Source organism: Drosophila ananassae, chromosome 3R (genome assembly GCF_017639315.1).
Source record: "Drosophila ananassae strain 14024-0371.13 chromosome 3R, ASM1763931v2, whole genome shotgun sequence".
In the NCBI taxonomy this organism is placed as follows: domain Eukaryota; kingdom Metazoa; phylum Arthropoda; class Insecta; order Diptera; family Drosophilidae; genus Drosophila; species Drosophila ananassae.
In genome coordinates this window covers 11093330-11114001 of record NC_057930.1, presented here as the reverse complement: position 1 = coordinate 11114001, position 20672 = coordinate 11093330, and the positions used below count along the sequence as shown (strand labels likewise).

Below are 20672 nucleotides of genomic sequence, written 5' to 3'. Positions count from 1 at the left end.
CTGTAATTTATCTTTGAGGTGGCTTGGCGTCGGCGTTGGCGTTGGCGCATTTCCACCGAAAAAATACCTAGAATTATGTGGGGCCTAAAAATATTTAAAACGCTATTTATATGCTAATATAGAGAGCACACACACACATACACACAGAACACACAAAATGCACCACAACAACTACAAATACAAACACAAACGAAATGCGAGGGCGGTGGTGCAATGGAATTTTTCATTTCATTTCCAACAAAACTGAAAACAGTTTTCACTAAATCCTCATTAATTAGTAGCATTTAGGGCGGCCTTTTTTTCGTTTTTTTGTATTTTTTTTTTGTGCCTTTGTGTGTGTAGCCACGCCCTCCACAAAAAACGCCCCCACAGCCGCTTAACGACCAAGCGATGCGGCAGCCTTAAAGCTACTTAGCATTAGCATTAGAGTGGGAGGAGGAGGAGGCAGGAGGCCAGAGCCAGAGCCAGGTACAGTGGGCCCTGCCAGCCGGTAACAGGTGTTGAAAACAGTGGCCAATGACATTACTCAGCACCTATAGGCATAAAGTTGGGAAAGAACTGGGAGGAACCAAATGCCCAATGATGCATGGAACGAACAGGTGTTTGTGCCTATTCAGTGGGATTACTGGCCCAACTGGCCGCAGGTTGCCATAGATATATAGACATATAGATATATAGTCTATAGAAAAGGGAGATCTAAGTAAAGTCCCTTTAAGAACATAAATCAGTTAAGGCTAATTGTGGAAAGGAAAAAGTTGTGAGCCACAAACACAACCATTTTCTTATACTTTTTGGTGGGAAAAAGTTTCTAGTTTTTTGTGTGTTTTTTTGTGGAAAATAGTCTTAAAGTTTGCAGCCAGGAAGTTGCAACTGAGTGAGTGAGAGAATTTCATATAAATTGGGCCAATTAATGGAAGCAATTGACCAGGACTCTGTATTGACTATCATTGGAGATTGTTTTGGGAAAGTGTTTTGGTTTTAAGGACTTTTGTTGCTTAAAATAATTAAGAATTTGTAGTTTTGGTATTTAAAGTCCTTTTCCATGGTAGCACCACTTATTTTAGCAACTATTTGCTGCCAACGCTGGCCACCCACCCAAAAATGTAGGCAACACAAAAAAATAAACACTCAATGCTGCCGCAAAAAATGGGTAGTGGGAAGAGTGGGAAAATATTTCATGTATATATATATTCTGGCCTTTATGCGACTACTACTGGAAAAAAAAAAAACACAACGACGACAGCGACTAAGACAACACTACAAATGCCATTGGACGAGGCATTTGCCTGCATTTAATAACGTTTAGTCCTCAGTCCATAGTCCATAGTCCATAGTCCCTAGTCCCTTACTCCCTAGTCTCTGTGAAAATAGAAAAAGGTATTCGAGGGGAAGGGCTATTGGACAGAGAACAAACAATAGAAACAAAACAAAACATTTCAAAAATTGTATGGGAAAAAAAATGGGAAAGAAATTGGAGAAAAAAAATAGAAGGGAAAAATTCCTTCTCCATTTGGCCGATGAGAGAGACACGGGACCGTGCAACGCATTAATTTCATTCACACTTTGAAAAAATATATACACGTATATTTAAGGCAAATATGCAATAACGGGGTGTTGGAAACAATAATATTTGTCTAGGAACCGGAGAACCAGAGACCCGGAGAACCCGAAGAACCCGAGAGCTCCCAGCAGCCCGAACATCCAACATTGAACATCGAAGGTCACAAAAGGGATGGGGAGGAGTCTCTGCCAGAAAGACGACATGACGATGCTGGGAATGGGAATGGCCTGGTGGCAGGGGCACTCTGGCTGGGCTTAAGAGCCTGCCTGGCAACATGGGGCAAGAAGCACGCGCAACATAGACAACAAAAAAAAATAAGAAAATAATACCTAAGAGTTATCGGATTGCTCACGTTTGTTCAACAAGGGAAAAATAAGGAAAAAATATTAATTGCCAAGAGAATAGAAGAACAGTAGAATCTAAAAATAAAATATAATAATTTAATAAAACAAATTAAACCTTTTTGAAAGTTTTAGACAAAAACTACTACTAGACCCTCTGCCACAAAACGCGGCAAGCAGACAAAGGACTGCCTTGATCCCCAGACCTATTACATTAGGGAGTCTACACTCCAGCACTCCTTCGCAGTCTCCCAGCTATAGCCACACTCCACTCCACATCCAGTAGCCGCCGCACAGGAGCAGCAGTAGCAGTAACCCCAAAAAAGCGACAAAAGCAACAACGAGTCGTGTCACGGCGTTTGGGATTTTCCAATGTGTTAAACTACCTGTCGCTGTCGCTGGGCTAGTGGCGGTTGGTTGGTTGGGTTTTCCCACTACCATTTTTCTACCATTCTGCTGGGCTGCTACCGGAGCGGAGCTAGTGCCGCCGGATTTTGGATCCGCCGGGTTGAGCCGGGCGAAACTATCTTTTAACACGCACAACGCATTATACGAGCACCTTGCATGCACACGTCGCTGTGCCTCCAACACCATGCCAGATCCACACACACATTCATGCCACAACACTACTACTACCAAACACCACACGCATCCGTTATCCGTGGCACAGGACCTCGCCAGAAAGGTAGAGAGAGAGAGCCTGGGACGTATTTTCCCGAGTGTTTTTCAGCCGCCACCTGAAATTCATTCCTGCAATTCACATTCAGCTACACCTACACCAACGCTAGGACCACCACCACCCTTGCTAGGACCACCAGGTGCACCACCATCACCTCCACTACAGCTTTTCCCTCGACTTTTCCCCCCTAGCTCTCTAGTCCTTGCTCTTTGCTGACGACATTTGCCGGCAGCTCAACTCCGCTCCGCTGCCTCTATTTGCGTTTTCCTACCACTTTTATTTGATACCCTTTAGAAGGGGTACTATGAGGTCTATAGGATGGTTCTGGACCAGTATCAGAAGCCTTAAGATAGGCCTTTTAGAACACATAAATATGTATTTCGTTATATTAGGATATATACTAAAGCTTCTTATTCTTAAAAAGGCTACTAAGGGGTGTTTAGGAGCACTTCTTGCCTCTTAGTCCTTTAAGAACCCATATACCATTATTTTTTAATACCTATTCAAACCGCCTACCCTTAGGAAAGTCACTATGAATTCTATACGTTCTGGATCACCTTCCTCTGGATTAAGCCTTAAGATAGGCAATGAAAAAATTATAATAGGACTTCAAGATGTTTGTAGGTTTATCTTATATCTCTATAAGATGGTTCTGAATAACTCTCACAAGGGCCAAGATAAGAAACACAATAATATTAGGCCTTTTATAACCCTGATATTTTTTTTTTAGAAAAGCTATTCAAACCCCTTACCCCTGGAAAGACTAATGAGAGGTCTGTAAGATCACTTCAACACTCTTATACGCCTTAAGATAGGCAACAAAAATATTTTAATGCCTTTTAGAAGCAACATATCACTATTTTATTTTATATATTTAAACCCAGGAAACCTTAAGGAGGCTACTATGAGGTCTATAAGATCTCTAGATCACTCTTATACGAATTAAGATAGGCAATTAAATGTTATTAGAACTTCAAGCCCCCCTATATCATTATTTTAGGATAATATCTGGCTAACTCCCTCCTGGATAGGTAAATCAAACAGTCGTTATCATTCAAAAATAAAAGTTTGGAGCTTTTCTATTTTCCTCCTTTGACGCCAGCAGAGTTTAGTTCAGTTTCGGTTCGGGCTTTGCTCGCATTTGCGTTGGCTTTTCCTCTCAGTTCCTATTTTTTATTCCTGCCAAGTGAAAAGTGCAGAAGAACGGCGGGATGTTGTGGAAAAAAAAAATGTGCAGACTGCACTCGCACTCGTCGGCATCGCCGTCGTCGCTGTTTGGTGTTCCTTAAATAAATTTAGCTTAGTTTTTGAATGGTTTTTGCACTTGAGAGGTTTATATTTTGCACTGGGCCCCGCCACTCACTCACACTAGCACTCCTGGCTGTCTCTCTGTGAGTATCTGTGTGTGAGTATCTGTGTGTGAGTATTAGATTTGCATCAGTTGAGTTGCCGTAAATGCATTTCGGGGGCTATGGGGTAATCTCAGTGTGGCAGGAGCATATTTATGTCTTACTTCTTTCTCCTCAATTGCCGGGGCGTGTGGAAATAGTTTTCTATTTTATACTAAGGGGGTTTCCCACAAGAAAAAATAATCAATTAAGTCAAAATAAGAGCAGGTGGCTTAAAATATATAATATAAACTATAATATTTCATTTATTTCTGGCATCTAGCTTGTCTTTCAGAGCTTTAAGGCTTAAAAGCCGGCTTTAAAAGCCAGCAACCTGTTCATAGCCTTTCCATCACACGCTGAGATACATTTGTATCTGAGATATCTTTATACCGAAGAGCTAGTACCAATGACAAATTGCCTAAGCGCACAGCACCAGCACTAGCAACTTCAAGTCTCAGTGCCACAAAATGTTGCAATTTATGCAAAGAAATGCAGCTAGCGACCGCATCCAGCAACCAAGTTGCTGCTGCCCCGCCTCAACCGCCCCTTCTGTTTGGCTACTTTTTATGCTGCCGCAAACAATTCAGCTTGTATTTTTTCCTTCTTTTTTTTTTAGTTTTTTTTTTTGTAGTTTTTCAGTTGCGTTGTTGCTGAATGTTGGTCATAAATTGTTGCTCACAGTGCGTTTCGTTTGGTTTCGTTTCGTTTCGTTTTGCAGTTTGCAGTTTGCAATTCGCAGTTTTGCAGCATATTTCAGTGAGATGCCCTTTGTTGCAGCTACAGAGGGCTTGGGCCGTGCTTGTTTATGCTTTCCATTTAACAATCATACATAAATACATGTTGCAGCAGAGCCATACACGATACACGTGCTTCACAAGCCACATGGGTGGCTTCCAACCACTTTAAATAATTCTGATAAATTTTAAATACAAATTTAATAAATATTTTCTTATAGAAAAATAAAGAAAAAAGTATATAAATCATTGTTAAGAGTGTAGGGGAAGGTATGACCCGATGATGCCCTGAAGGCTTCGCATATTTTGAGGCATGCCTCACGAGAAATCCCCACGAAACTAACAACTCCCCGGAGAGTATTTATGCGGCTAGCCTGGCTCTGGACAGGCAGACATTTTTTTTATTTTTTTGCACATACTATACTGCGTGCGTTAACTTTTCCGCAGCAGTGTAGAAAACCAGCAGATGCCAACATTCCCATACTCATCGTCATCGTCATCGAAAAACTTCAGAAGCCATCAGAGTAGTAGTGGTGGTGGCAGTCAGGGGCACATATTTCGCATCTTTTGTCTATCTTTTGTAATAAATTTTTTGTTTCCCCGTCCAACCTATTCATGGCCGTGTAATTCGAGACCCGGCCAAGAGTCTCTATAAGAGTGTGTGTGTCTATATGTCAGGTAGCTAGAAGAAAAACTCTCTTCTAATGTTCATCAGTTTCGTCATAACTCGCAATAGGGATGTCGAAATATTATAGTATTTGCTCAAAGGAAGAATAGAAATCCTTTTTATAAATATCTACATCTCTAGAAGGCCTTCCTAGCCATAATTTTGTCCATCATTGCATCTTTTATTATTATTTTCCTCAGAGAACTTGGCGGCGGCGGCTTTCTGTCAAACTCCATTTGCATTTTTGCCAAAACGTTGTCGAAAATTGTTTCTCTTCGGCTGGAAAAAAAGAAAGACAGACGCGTTGGAGATGGAGATGGCGGCCTGTAGTCATCCATCCATCTATTTGCCTAATATATCTTCATAGTCGCCAGTTTATGGCCTGCTTGGAACCCCTTGGACCCCCAGACGCCACTGCATCTCTGGCTGTCATCATCGTCTGTCTGCCAAACTGTTGAGATTGTAATTTTTTTTTGTTTTCGGCTTCCGTATACTAATGCCACGGCCTCGGAATCGGACTGGGGTCTCTGGTCTGGACCTGGTGGTGTTTTGTTTGTGTTTCATATTTACGACTCGACCAGCCTCTGGTCTACAGTACTGTTCAAAAAAGTCGCTTGCCAAATGTTAGCATAGTAAGGGTTTAGAGTTATATTACTTTTAGTATTTCTCTCAGTGCATTTCGAGGGAACTTCACATTCGCACTCGTCGTGTATCTCATGCCATCATCTTTTAAACGACAGCGGCGGCAATTTCTCAAGTGTTTTGGCTGCCACTGCCTCTACGGATGGTCGGAGGACCGGCCCACTCGAGAATTCGGCATCAAATGTCAGCGTCAGCCCTGGTCGTTTGTCGTTTGCATTTGATTTTCACTATTTCTCCAGTTCTCAGACCTCTTGTCCATCGGATTTAAATGAGTTTTTCGAATACTTGGGCACGTACGGCCAGGCCAGGACAGGCCAGACGGTAGGATTCTGAAACGGTAGTCATTCTCATATTGTCGGCAACATCAACAACTTTCTTTTATTCCATTATCTTCCAAAGCGATGTGTGTTTGTGGAGGGCGCACTTCCTCCACTATTTTTTTTGGGGTTTCTATTCGGAACTTCAACTTGAAACTAGAAAAGAGGACTTCAGACTCGACTCTAACTCTCAATTGAATTCCGAGTCTGTCATTTTTAATGAATCACTTAATTGTCGTCCAAGAGGTCGAGTGTTTTCGGGGTGGATGGAACTCCAGAAGCTGCCAAAACAGCCGAGAAATCTGAGAATCTTGAGATGCTACGCTTGAAATAAAGTTGCAATGATCCAAAGAGGGAAGAGACTAGATCTTGATTGACAGAAGACTGAAATGTATCTACAAGTAGTAATCCTTAAAGATACTTTGTTGGCATTTGTTAAACGTAAACAAAATCGTAAAATAAAACTGCCTTCTTGGTAGCCTAGTGGTAGGTGCCTCCCTCCACTATCAACACCTTCCCTGAAGAGCTCTACTAGTCCATAAAATTCCCCAAAAAAAAAGTAAAACATCAACTAAGACTCGCACAACATGAAATTACTCATAAAAGTGCAGCCAAAAAGAAAAAGAAACCAAATAGAAATATAAGTGAAGTTTCCAAGAGTCTCTCGGCTGTCGTTTGCCGTCAACATCTCTCTGGACCACCATCCTCTGGCTGCCCCAGTCGCCCCATTTGGCCCATTTGATGTCCCCGGTGCTATGGCTGTTGTGGCTGAAAGTGTTTCCATCCAAGAGCAAGAGCCTCGTTGCCGGCGGCTTCTAACAAATTTAAATTGTTTTCAACTTAATTTCGGGCCCAGTTATCATGGCCCGAGTGTGAGTGCATCTTCATCTAACAAGGCCCTCCACGCAGTCATACACTCTTCAAAGAAAGTTGATTATGGCAAGTCCTCTTTTGGTATATAACTCCATCTAGTTGATTGTAATTTCTTCCACTGCACACTGGGGGTAGTCTTCAAAAAACCATAAACAAATGAAATGGGCCAAGAGAATATATTTCAAGCAAGACACTACTACCCCGGCATCCAGCATCTTCATCATTTTCCACGCATGATTCGGCATAAAATTTCGTTCACACCATTTAATTTTTGTTGCACGAGGCGACAGTGGGAATATGTTCTGGATTTATGTAGCTCTGAATCTGAAGAAGAGTGGAGTGATATATATTGCTGACATTTTGGGCTCAACACCCCGTGGCACACGCATCAGCAAATTGTTTGAATTATGGTTCAGAAGAGGCTCCTTTTTCGGAGAAGATGGCATCTCTCCTAAATAGAAGAGGACATATGGGCATGACACTCATTCAGTAGAGGTCGGCCGCTAATTAAGTGCAGCCGAACATGACTTTTTATAACTCAGATTTATGTTGATTTTATGGCCTGACTCGGAGGGGAGACTGCCATACCTCTGAAGCAGCTTGAGATCAATCAGCAAGGCGATATATTTGATATATAATTAAGACTCTGCTGACTCTACTGACTCTGCCACACATAACTGTCTATCTACGAGCATCTGTTTGTCGGCAAAGTTCTGGGAGTTGCTAATGCCATGAATGCTATGAAATTTGATTGAATTTTACGGCCTCTAATGCCACAACACTTGCATATGATTACAGCATCTCACTAGAGGCTAGACTTCAACATAAAAACCTGTGGGAACTCTGTGGGGGACTTTGAGAAGAAGATCTCTGCCGTGCAGTTTTGATTATTTATGTTTGTTTGCTCAACTTTCTTTCGTGGTCCGATTTCTGACATTTATTTCTAGTATTGAATTTTTTAATTAGCAAGAGCCAAGAGCCAAGTGACAGCTGAAAGTCCACACATTCCATTAGCCCGTCAGAATTTGTGGCCAAAAGTTTTTGTCATCCAGGGAGTGAGATGCCCATTCATTAGCATAAGCCCCAAAAAAATATATGTATTTTTGGATTTTTCCCATCTTCATTTTTTATGGAAAAGGTAAACAGGGAATATATGTAGATGAAAATTAATTTAAGAGACATTTTTATGGCGATATGAGTTGATTAATTTATGTTGATTTGTTGGCCAAGTTTAAACAGGGTTTTGAAATATTAAACATGTTTAATATTTACTATTGCTGGCTAATAATTGTTTACATTTCAGTTTTTCACCAAAAGCGCAAAAATTATAATTAAAATAAAAATTAATTATGCAAATATTGTTGGTCTCCACTCCTTTATTTATGAATTGAATTTGAATTTATGCCATTATTATAATTTATGAAGCAATTAATGTGTTTTTTTGGCCAATAAATCGAAGCAACTGTCTAATATTTAACTCTCTGCTAAGCAATTTGGTTGTGATTCCAGCCATTCAATTGCTTATTTCAATTCCTAGACGGCTGCTTAATTCGTTTCAGTTCACTCTGTCGCGCTTTAAACTGGAAAATTTAATTCCAATTTAATTCGAGTCTAATCCAAGGCGCCAGAGCCTGGGACGAGGCATAATCCTCTGCTCTGCCCTACTTGGAATAATTTGAAAACTTTAAGCGGCAACTTTTTCGCAGAAACTGCAGCTGTGACGGGATGGCTTTGGGGGTTGGACAGTGACTACAAGTACTAACATTTTTTCTAGCTTTCTTTTTCTAATATTTCCCCTTAAAAATAGCTCTCCAGCCCATTGTCTTGGCTCAGTCTTGGCCAGTAATTGTATTTCCTTCCAAACTTGTGGACACTGTCTTGGGCCATTTCATGCCTACGGTTATCACATCATTATTCAAGCATCAACTGCTGGATTTTTTCCTTCCTCCTTCCTGGGTCTGAGCCTGAACCTGAGCCTTTGTCAAAGCCAAAGTTAACTTAAGCCACTTGAGCGACATTGTTGAAATCGGTAATTTGCCTGCCTCGTCTCTCTGAGACGTCCCCCTGCGGAGAACGTGTCCATAAAAAAAACGCGATGAATGGACTGGAGGGGGACTGGACCCGAGACGATTGCCGGCTAACGACTTGAAAATCCTTATTAATCACAGAGACTCCAGTCCAGAGACCAGTCGGTCGCTCCTCTCGCTCATGGCCATAAAAAGTCAATGCTGCCACTGATAAGCAAACGGGCGACATGGCCAACAGACGCAACAAAAGCGGCAAGACGACTGGCCCAGGCCAGCAACAGTCACCAAACCAAATAAGCCAACCAGATCAGAGGTGCCCCTCAGAGGTGGAGGCTGTTTCCTCCACAACTCATTTTCAATTAATTAATCCAACAGCATTCCAGCACTATTATCTTGGCATATCTCAAATATTTCCTTTAATTACGGCAAGAGTTGGAAGAAGCAGAGGCAGAGCCTTCTTGCCACAACAAAAATCTGACACCTCGAACAATCAATACATCATCATAAGTGTGGCATGCAAAAAAATAAAAATAAAAAAAAATAAACAAGAGACACGCACACACAATTACAGGCACGATCCGCAGGACTGGGCCACTACTCCATCTTCTTCTTCTAATAAAGGAGGCAGGAGGCAAGGAGGCAGTTGCAAAAAAATTTATGCCATTCAAAATTAGCAAAGTGTTATCTAAACGCATAAATTACATGCACGTTCCGGCCGAGTGGCATGAGGGGGTAAGGTGGGTGGTGCTGGGGTTGCATGCAAATTGCGAAAAAGAGCCTCCTCATCCTGCCACACTATGTATGTGTGTGTGTGCATGTGTGTGTGTATGAGATAAGTTGAAAGACATTTGCTGAAGAAGCTGCCACAGCAGCCAACTAGCCAAGCCAGTATGTGTGTGTGTGTATCTGTGTGGCAATGCGGCATAAACGATGCCAACAACTGATTGTGACGTGAACTAAGCCCGTAATGAAAGCACATATACCACTGAGAAGGAATATGGCCAACACTGGCCAACAACAAAAAAAAAAATAGTCTTGGCCGCGCACAAAGACTTCCCAATAGAAGCTGCCACATATTCCTCTCACTCTCCTCCTCGGCCATCTATCCTGGGCCCCCTCTGGTACTACTTCTTCTCTCTCCGGGTATGGTCCTACTCCGTCTTGACCAAAATGACAACGTGGCCATGGCTTTGGCGTCGCTGGCGCTGCATTGGGCCAATTGCCTGTCGCCGTCATGTGAAGAAGTGCGGCAGAGCTCCAGACAAGTCCAGGGGACAGTGGGCTAAGAGGGATTCAAAAGTGCTTAAAAATATTGAAGATCTTTAGAGTGTTCTCTTTGATGATCTTTATTGTTGGTTTATTTCTATTCTATTCTATTAAAGTTATTACATTATGGATTCTAATGAGTATAAGCTTTTTTTTACAAAAGTATTTGAGAAAAGTTATGGAAATACAATTGAATTGAATCTATAATTTTGGAGATTATTTTAGCGCTTTAAGTTACAATTAACGGAAGTAGGATTATGACACACATATTTTATAACAATTTAGCATTTAAATCTCAATTTTGGTATAAATAAAGAAGATATATCGAATATTACGGAAATAATACGTATCATTGCAACAGTTTTCATCGCTAAAAGGGTTTCAAAACTGTATTATTCTGATATTATAATTCTGTCTTGTGCCTAAAAGCATATAAAGGTATTTTTTAGTTGTATTTTATCACCTCGGTTCAATAATTTAATAGTCTAACTAAACTATAGTCTAACTAAAACTATAATTTTAATTTTACTGATCATAGTTTCTCAATTAATGGTAAATTTCGATGAAAAATAACCTCCACCCCAGTAAAGCCTATATTCCTCACTATTACTATTATTATATTACTATTATACATTATAGTATTCCACTATTATGTATTTACTTTAACTCTTTTAATTATTAATTTCTATCTACAAAATCTCGTTAGTTAAACCACTGTAGCCCACGCAGCCTCCGCTCCACCAAAGCAATCTCCCAACGCAGCAGCAGTTCTCCAAAAGCGAACCGAAATGCCGCATCCAGCTACGCGATTGGGACTTGGTTTCTGGACTTTTTTCCACATCTTCTTGGACTTCTTGGCTAGAATGCGATTCCCGATTCGCGGGACTCGCAACTCTCGACTAGCAACTAGCAAATAGCGAATAGCGACTTTTGCGATGGCACGACTTTGGCGAAATAAGATATAAGCACGACATAAATGGTACTTTATATCTGCAAGATATTATTTTCCAAACATACACACAAGGTTTATGATTTTTTCTAGATATTTTGTCATCTTTATTATCGAAGGAAGTCGGAGGAGGCGGTGACGGTGGCAGAGGCAGAGGCACATAGACTGGCATAAAGTAACCAAATAAGCACAAAGCAGCTGAAGTTGAAGCTGAGACTGAGACTGAGGTTGAGACTGCATCTTAACCGGTGTCATGGGAAGGGGCCAAGTCAAACCATGCGAATGCCAACCCAATGCCAAGAAAATATAATACAAGAGCAAGAACAAGGATGAGGCTGCGTGGAGAATTGGCCATTGAATGCCAGAAGCAGAAGCTGGCTAGAAAGTCCAAGCCAGACCAGGTGAGTGTCAGGCCGAAAGGCAGGAAGCAACTGCAACACTTGACCAGTAACAGAAACCCAGGCCGCCAGTCTTCTTCGATTCTGGCGACGACACCACAATGGAACTGGGAATGGGAATGGGAGCAGTTGGAATGGGTTACTCTGACCGACCACTTGACCAGCACCACTTGCAGCCACAGTCTTACCACAAGGTGCGTCATATATTTACGGTTCGGTTCTGCACATAAACAACATTATTTGCCACCCCAGCCAGCCCGACCCTGTCATAAACTATTTTCACACACATCTATATCTATATTTGTGCAGATGAGAAAAACAAAACACTAAGAAAAATAAAGAGCAGACTGGAAATAGCTTTAGCTTCCTCTAAAAAGTAGTCTCTAAAGCCTTCTCTCTGTGTAGTCTTGGCTTGGAAGTTGGATCTTGGAAACTATATTAATGCGTGAGCACACACAACTCGGCTACCACACAACCTCCCCCTTTATGAAGAGCCTGGGCTTCAGCGCACTATACGGGAATATGATATAACAAAAGGCATTGAGGCTTTTTTTTTTTGTTGACTTAGGCCCACGCCAAGAGGCAGCCAGAAAGGCTTCTTTTCGCTCCTCCAGTCTATGGGCTAGCGTCTAGAGTCCGAGCATAAAAAACCACAAAAACCAGAGCTGGCATATTGCCGCTATTGTCTTTTATAGTTTCCTGGAACATTTGCCGCTTTGGCTTCCATCTTGAACCACCACCACTACCACTATTAGTGTGGTGCAATGGAACTCTTACGAGAGAGCTTTCCGTTGTGGCATATAAAATGTGGCTTAGTGGTTGGGGCATCTATTGCCGTATTCTTTAAATATGATTTAAAACTCTACCGCAGACATTTGCCAACTGTAATGTGACCTACATACATAGTTTGGTTCGGATGGCCGACAATAAAAAGAATTCAGAGACTAGAGAATGGTAATCGATACTCTTGAATCTCTTTCATTTTATTGTGGATTAATTAACCATTTTATGTCTCTTAGGCAATCGATTAGACATCATAAATGGAATAAATAAACTCAGCAATAATTCAATTTATAAACTTCCTCCGCATGAATGCCAACACTGATTTAATTTCCTCAAAGTTCCAACTCCCTCGACGGCATGGCATTGACTTTTATTCAATCCGAAGACCCAATAGGAGTATTTTAATGTTTCCTCTGTGTGTGAAAGTGTCGTCTCTACCAAAAAATCAATAAAAACTAGAGCAAGTCTCTTCGGTTTTATGCCAATAGGCCAAAATCTGATTTCCCATTAGAGCGCAGTGGGCTTCCTCGCTTTTAGTAGCTTCATTCATCTGCAATCATAAACTGCACAATGGGGTGGCCTCCGCCTCAGTCGCAGACTGCTCAGGGAGTCTAGTATAATGTGGCACATCAAAACTTAACGACAACACCTACTCCAGTTTGTTTTATGGCCACAAAAATGCAACAAAAGACCCCGACATGGCTATACGTTGTGGCTCTGGCTCTGTCTGATGCCCTGGAACCATGCCAAATGGCAAATATGGACAGCTCATAATTTTACACAATTGTTGGCCCCAAAACTTATGAAACATGCATGTCCGGAGTCCGGACGGACAAACAACAAATTACGGCCAAAAAGGCACTTGAACCACACAAAAAAAAGAGAAAATACTTGAGAGGGTATCATTAAAAAAGCGCAAAACCCTAAAAAACACAGAAAAAAAACACAGAAGAAAAGAAAAGAATGAAAACCCCGAAACCAAAACCCACGAATCTCCTCAATCCCCAACTCTTCAACCAACCGCCACTTGAATAAATGCTGCAGCGGCGTAACGAATTTTTATTTGGCTTTTTTTTTTTTTTTTGAAGTCAGTTTCTGGCCAAAAGCAGTTGCCGCCAGAAGAAAAGAGGAGAAGAAAAGATAATACAGTTGATAATAATCCCCAGCAATGTAACTCAATCTCCGCTTCTAAGACTCGGCCAATGCGATACGCAGCCGGGCCAGAAGAGGATACCTACCGAAGCTCACAAAACGCTGGAACTGCAGCAGAAAAAATGAAGGAAGTTGTTTGGTTCCTCAAAGGACGAATAGCAGATGCTCTACAGGTTTAAAAAAATATGTTCTTTAAGGAGCTAGAGTCAGAGGACTAAGCCTAAGAAGGAGGTAGTGTCTACTAACTAGAATAGTATTAGATTTTATAAACTTTTCAAGACTAATTTTGGAAGAATACTATTCCTTTTCTTTTTAAATTCTTCCAAATATAAGAAACCCTTACTGTAGAGTACCTCTAGAGTCTAGAACCGACTTCCCCAAATCTAAAATAATGCGCATGAATGATGAAATGCAGCAGGGAGACTGTGCCACAAGAAGCGGCGCTCAGCGAAGATGCAAGCGGCAGAGTCAGGTAAGGAGGGGAGGGGACAGGTAACAAAAACATATACAGATATCAGAGAGAGGGGGGATAGGAGTATGAGGCAGGGACTGGCTTTTGGACAATGGTACGGCCTGCTATTAACGTCCAGCGCACACATGAAACAAGATATTTGTACCACCACCCGATGAAGTATACTACTCCGTGGCTCTTAAGTCGCTGCTATTATTGCCTCCAAGTCTCCGTCTCCGTCTTGGTCTTGGTCTTCCTCCTCTGAGTCTCTTGGTCTTGGACTTCTTTTGAAGAAACTGAAGTTTTTGGTTGGGAGAGACTGAGAAGACTGAGGTTGAGAGCTGTTGCAGGGCACCGGCACCGGAACGGGTTTGTCAGTCTTCTGACTTTGACTCCTCGCTGGCCTGCAGCAAGTTTTCGTGATGCACTGAGGGAAATTAATGGGGGGGTATTGAAAATGTTATAGGGAGGGCATTGAAAAAGGGCTAAAAATCTAAAGAGGTATTATTTATCGATATATTATATAGATAATATTGAAAAGAGATCTTTGTCTATTGTATCCTATTGTAATAATCTTTTCTATCTAAAATACCATAATAAATAAAAATTCTAGCTCCTAATATCAAATATTTCTTGTATAAAATGTTCCATAATACTCAAATAGTTTAAAAAAAAAACAACTATTACTAGACTAGATATTATACAAATCATTTCTTCTGCTATAAGTTCTATAAGAGTCAGACACTTCCATAAGTAAGGATCTATAATACTTGGATAGTTTTGAAATAGAAGTATAACTGGATGAGATATTAGATGAGGTAATATTGAGGAATTCTTATCCCTAACTATAAGTTATATCTTCTATAATAAGTTATAAAATACTCAGGTGTTTCTATATGTTAGGATCTATGATATTCATAGAGATACTAGATATTATTATATCTTATATAGCTATTCTGATTGAAAAACCTAATATAATGTTTCATTTTCTTGCTCCTAAAACCTCTTCCTATTTTAAGAAACTTTTATTATAAAATCTACCTGATTTAAAGACAGTTTCTAAAAAATTTTCATCAGTGTAAGGATGGTACTCTGGGGTGCTGGGATGCCTTCCCGCAGTTTCATTTCGTTTCCCGTTGCCCTTTTCTTCATGTGCCGTGTTCATCTTTGAGCTTAATTTTTTTCCTGGGGTTCTGTTCGAGCCACAAATATATACAAAACGACACACGCTGCATGCGGTGAGGTCCATGGCGGGGATACTCTGGCCAAAGACGGACCAGGGGATCTTGAGACAGCACCAGACCGGCCCCGAACCGGACCGGACCGGTGTGAGTAATAGGCGGCGTTGCCGTTGTAGTAAATGAGCTTACCAGGTGATACCAAAACACAAAAGAAATTATAGTAATCAAATCATTTTTATGTTAAATTATGATCGACAGCAGGCAGGCGATGCAGTGTGGAGTGGGGAGTGGAGACTCTCTTAGGGTCTATGTGTATCTTTAAGATACACACTCAACTCCCATGCATGGCCATGGCCCGGCCAGTCGTAGTGGGTTTTTAATGAAACTTTATACTAAATAGCAAATTGTTGCTGCTCTTGTCTTTGAGGTTTATTTTATGTGATGTGTGTGGCGGCTTGGCTTGGTGTGGTGTTGGCTGCAGCTCTAGCCACGGCTAATTATCTTTTGGATTGCAACAAGTTTATTAATGTTTATGTGCTGGTTGGTTGGTTGGTTGGCTGGTCCCTGGTTGGTACCTGGCTGGTTGCCCTGGCCCGATCCGTGGCTAAAATTTATTGTTGTAGTGCTTCATTGCAGCGGCATCGGTGGTGGTGGCTGCAACAGCGCGATTTTTAAAAGGTTTCAATGAACATTTATTATGATTGCAGGCCGGTACGGACCACTCCCCCTCATCTGCGGCTGCTGCTGCTGCTGCTCCAAAGGCCAGCTAATAATAAACATGTATTGTACATACTAGCTGCCTGCTAATACATATATCAATATCGGCACTCGTTCTCGTTGCTAATAGTTTGCACAAAGTCTCCAGCACTTGGCGAGTGTTTATTCTCTGTGCCCAGATCCATAAATCATGGGGATTATGTTTATTCGAGTGGGAACACCCAGTAAGTTTTTCTTCACAAAAAACTTAATGAAAATGTTCAAAAATAAATCAATGGAAATAATAGAGAAGAGTCAGATAGACACACACTATAATCCGGATGCAGCTTTGAGTGGATTTTAATTAAATTTTGGCTTATGTGTTTGTGATTTAGAGCACGGCATGGCGCACACATCAAATGCATTTCTTTTTACACATTTTTTTGCAAGGCGACACATCTCATTCAATTTCAACAGCAATCAGTCAATTATTTATGGCCATTCATGGTAAATGGGTTAAAATATCTTTGAGCTATTACTCTTCTAGAGTCTCTTCAATTTAATTGCATCTCTCGGGCATCTAGCGCAGAAATAATTGAATTAAAATCTATCTATAAACTAATTACATTTTTGGAATAAGAAAACAAAAGGTAATTACCGATAAAATAACACGAAAAAGTAAGGTTGTGACAATTAAATTTAATTCAATTATTTTATGGTTAATAAATTAATTAAAGAAAATAGTTAGCCTTCAGGTGGATGTGGGTGGCATATCTTCGAGCACTTACATCTGCAAATAGAAGAGAGAAGTGGAAACTTAATTAGTTAAATTCACAATCAAGGTTGAACAAAAACAAACACTAAAGTCAATCGGATGAATGGGAAAAAGATTCTCAAAGCCAGCTGGCAGATAAAGACAAATAGACAGAGTCCACTGTCCACTATCCAGTGTCCACTGTCAGGTGGAAGAAGAGTAAACTAAAGTATCTAGATCCTACACACACATATATATTCATTCTGCGGATAAGAGCCACTCAGATGCTCAAGATACTTGGACTGGTTGGAAAGTGTGAATCCCACAGAGAGCGAAAAAGGATGCAAGCCGTCACGTAGATCTTTGGCATCTGAAGTCAAACACACACACACCACACTCTCTGGCAATTGCAGAAATTTTAATGGCTAATTAAATAGAAACAAAGCAACAGAGCCACCCAGGCATCAGGCAACACAGGCTGTCTTTGAAAATGGTGAACGGCATGTGGCCTGAGGAGCTTGGAATTGTAAAAGGGCGCTTAAGTTGAACAAATGCCAAAGGAGTCAGGTATTGGTATTAAAAACTACAAGTATAGAGGAGCTATCTTATATCTTTAATATTTATATTCTCTTTCTTCAACTAACCACTATCTGATGTGAAATTTTATCACCCACTTATGTCCAAAGAGCTAGAGCTTGAGAACCTGAAACTATCCCAGTCTATGAAGTTGAATCACTTTTGAATCTTAATTCCTAATTCAATAAACTCGCCACTTTATTATTAGACTTAATATTCAGAGCCCCCATATCGAATTAAATGAACCGAGAAGCCAGGGCCAACCCACAACCAGTCGGTTCATCTTCAAAGCGTTTAAATCGAAATGTGTTGGTTCGACGCCTCAGAAGGCTGCCAAATTGTTTCCCAAGAAGCCTATCTTTTCTGGTTTTTTTGGAACCAACAGGAAATCGCTGGCAGGCTCCAAATTTCTTTAGATTCTAATACAGAATGCCAAGCCACTCCATGGCCATGGCCATCCTCTTCTAATCCTAATCTGTATGGGTCGCCAACTGTATCTGCTGGACATGTGAGAAATGTTGCGCATGTTCGGACAACTTTTTGCACGATAATTAAATATTTTTAATTGCTGCCATGCACAGAATGCTATGGATGGTTGGCTAGCTCTTGGCTAGCTAGAGACTCCACTGTCCTCCACTGGCCACTGGTGGTAGAGGAGCAGAAATTATTTCCATAAAAGTGCAAATCATTAAATCTTTAGCCGCAGGAACAAGCGAGCGCAAACATAGCTCTAATATTTGCACAGAACCATTCGAGTGCATGTATCTACCAGATGCAGAATGTACTTTTTTTTTTTCTCCGCTTCTCTACTCTGGCTTGCATTTTGGGGATATATCTGAGATTTAGTTGGGCTCTGGAGTCGAGGAGTGGGCAGAATTAAGGCGCAGTCGCAATGCCGGTGGCAGGAAGGCAGACTGCAGACAGAGTTGCTGAATTACCTTTTGGGTTTACCTCTGAGAGCAGGTCATTATTAAAGGTTATTAGTTAGAGACTAGCTTAAAACATGTCTTGGTTTTAGTTTTAATTTTTAGTCAACAAGTCATAGTAGTAGTTGGCTGACTCTGGCATGAGTCTGAAGTCTAAAGACTCATAGAAGTACTACAATACTTCAAGTCACATATATCCCCACTTAACCCCCTTCATAAGCTTCTCAAGATCCACCTCTGACTCTATGTCTACCTCCTCTTGATGCTTTTTTTTAGTAGTTACTTTTTTCCTCACAATATTTCATAAAATTATAAGCTGAGAGCAACTATAAGGCAACCTGTAACCCCTGCTAAGTAGGTGTCACTATTTCCAGTATGCTAATGAAAGAATTCCAGTTTCTCTCTCAAAAGTATCTACTTTTCAACCAGAAAACCATCTGCTTAGCATCCAGCCCAGCATGTTGCGAAAAACCCATCATAAATCCCACAATAAATCCCCACTTTATCTCATCACCCTGTTTATTAATTAATTTCCAACCCCTAAGCGAGTTCTGAGCAGCTTAAAGTTTTTGTTTGTTATCAGAGAGGGGAGTTGAGCGCTTCAGCCTGAATGGCTTCAGTCCAATAAAAAAAATGAATATCAGAGATAGATCTGCAAGGGATTAATGCAAATTTCACTTTAACAAATTGCCGAAATAAACCGCGATTCTGACCCACCCCCAGCCCAGCCCTGCCACTGACAATGGCAATCCCATCATCGGAATAACAAGCGAAACGAAGAAGACCCATCTAATTGAAAAACCTCCAGTCCTCTCTAGCACTCCTCTGGCCCTCTCTAGTCGCGGAAAAAGGCTATTTGTAAAGTCCTCTATCGACAACAGTTTTTGCAACCACTCGTGGGATTGCATGAGAGCCTTAAATCAGCTTTGGACCTACTAGCTGAATACACAAAAACATTCCAATCAGCGGCTTAAGAGAAGAGTCTGCCCAGGACTAGAGCTAGCCCAGGGTTGGCCCCTTAAAGGGTTAGGGTTGGCCCGGACAGGGAGAGTTTGATTTTGAGCCCACATGGAAATTAATTAAATTTTATTGTCTTGTAATTTATGGCCATTGCTTTGTGATTTTATGCAAAAAGTGAGGGAATTCGAGGGAATTTATGGCCAAAGGGGAGAGTGATTCGAGGGAATTGATTTGCTTTTTTTCATAAATTCGTTTGGAAATATTTTTGGAAAAAGCTGGTAAAGTGAATTTTAACTCTTTGAAGTCGTTTCATTGATACTGCAGTTGGGAACAGCAGGAGTTAAGCAGTAAAGGCTTTTTTGTCAAAACTGGGTTTTAAAAACTTTCCTCCAAAGTATCTAAAAAAATAGAATAAATAGATAACTAGAAATAGAATTAATGGCAAGGCCTAAAATTTAATATTTTATAGAAAAAAAAAACCAAACAAATATTATTTCAAATATCTACCAATTTTTTTTTATTATTTTATTTAAAATTATCGAATTTTCCGAATTTATTAAATGAGAAGCTGTAACTCAAGTGCTGCCCAATATTTTTAGTTCAAAATTTATATTTAGTTAGGAGGTTATTTAGTTTAAGTAAATTTTAATGAAAGACTAAAATATGAAAGCTCTGTCTATTTTTTTAGGGCAAAACTGGCCGCCACTTGGGATGATCCCCTTACGAAAAGGGAATACCTATAAAGGCTACTGGAACTAGATCTGTTCTTCTATAAGAAGTATCTGTTACTCGTTCCTGAAATTGACTAAAACTGCCTCTTGATCTGTCTATGAGAAGTACCTGGTATCTGTCCTTTACCCTCCTCCCGGTGTAATCCTTCCTTTAGTCTCCTCCCAACAGTGTACTCCCAAACAACATCCCCTAAGAGCCCAGCTACCTTGAAATGTATCTTTTGTATCTTTGTGCACTTAACACGCATTCTAATTGCAAATGCCAGCTTGTGTGAGCGGAGAAAAGAAATTATTAACAACAAAAGCAGGAGCTGGAATTCCACTTGGCTGGGACTGGGACAGAGACTGGGATTGGGACTTGGGACTGGGACTTGGGACTCTGGACTCTTGGGTTGGCGTGTGAGTAACTGCGCCCCAAAACGGAAGGCAAGAAAGTAGAGGAGGTAGAGAAGAGTGGCAGGGAGGTGGCAAGGAGGTGGGGCATATAAAGCGTAGCAAAACGTTTGCACGTTGAAGGCATAATAATAAAAGGTTAAAAAAGGCGCAAAGAAGATTAAATGCTTGAGAAGATGCAATATTTTTTGCTTCGCCTGCTGCTGCTGCTGCTGTTGTTGTTG

General features: G+C 40.8%; 1 protein-coding gene across 6 annotated transcripts in view; it reads right to left on the bottom strand.

The window, feature by feature from the left end:
• LOC6506841 overlaps positions 1-20672 on the bottom strand; it is a 68696-nt gene that overhangs the window by 20996 nt on the left and 27028 nt on the right. Inside the window, exon 2 of one of the 6 annotated variants that reach the window (XR_006507533.1) lies at positions 280-16898. The exons of the other annotated variants lie outside the window; for them this stretch is intronic. The gene's annotated coding sequence lies outside the window, so the exon portion shown is untranslated. Of the gene's footprint in view, positions 1-279; positions 16899-20672 lie in introns of those variants that run through there. 6 annotated transcript variants of the gene reach the window in all.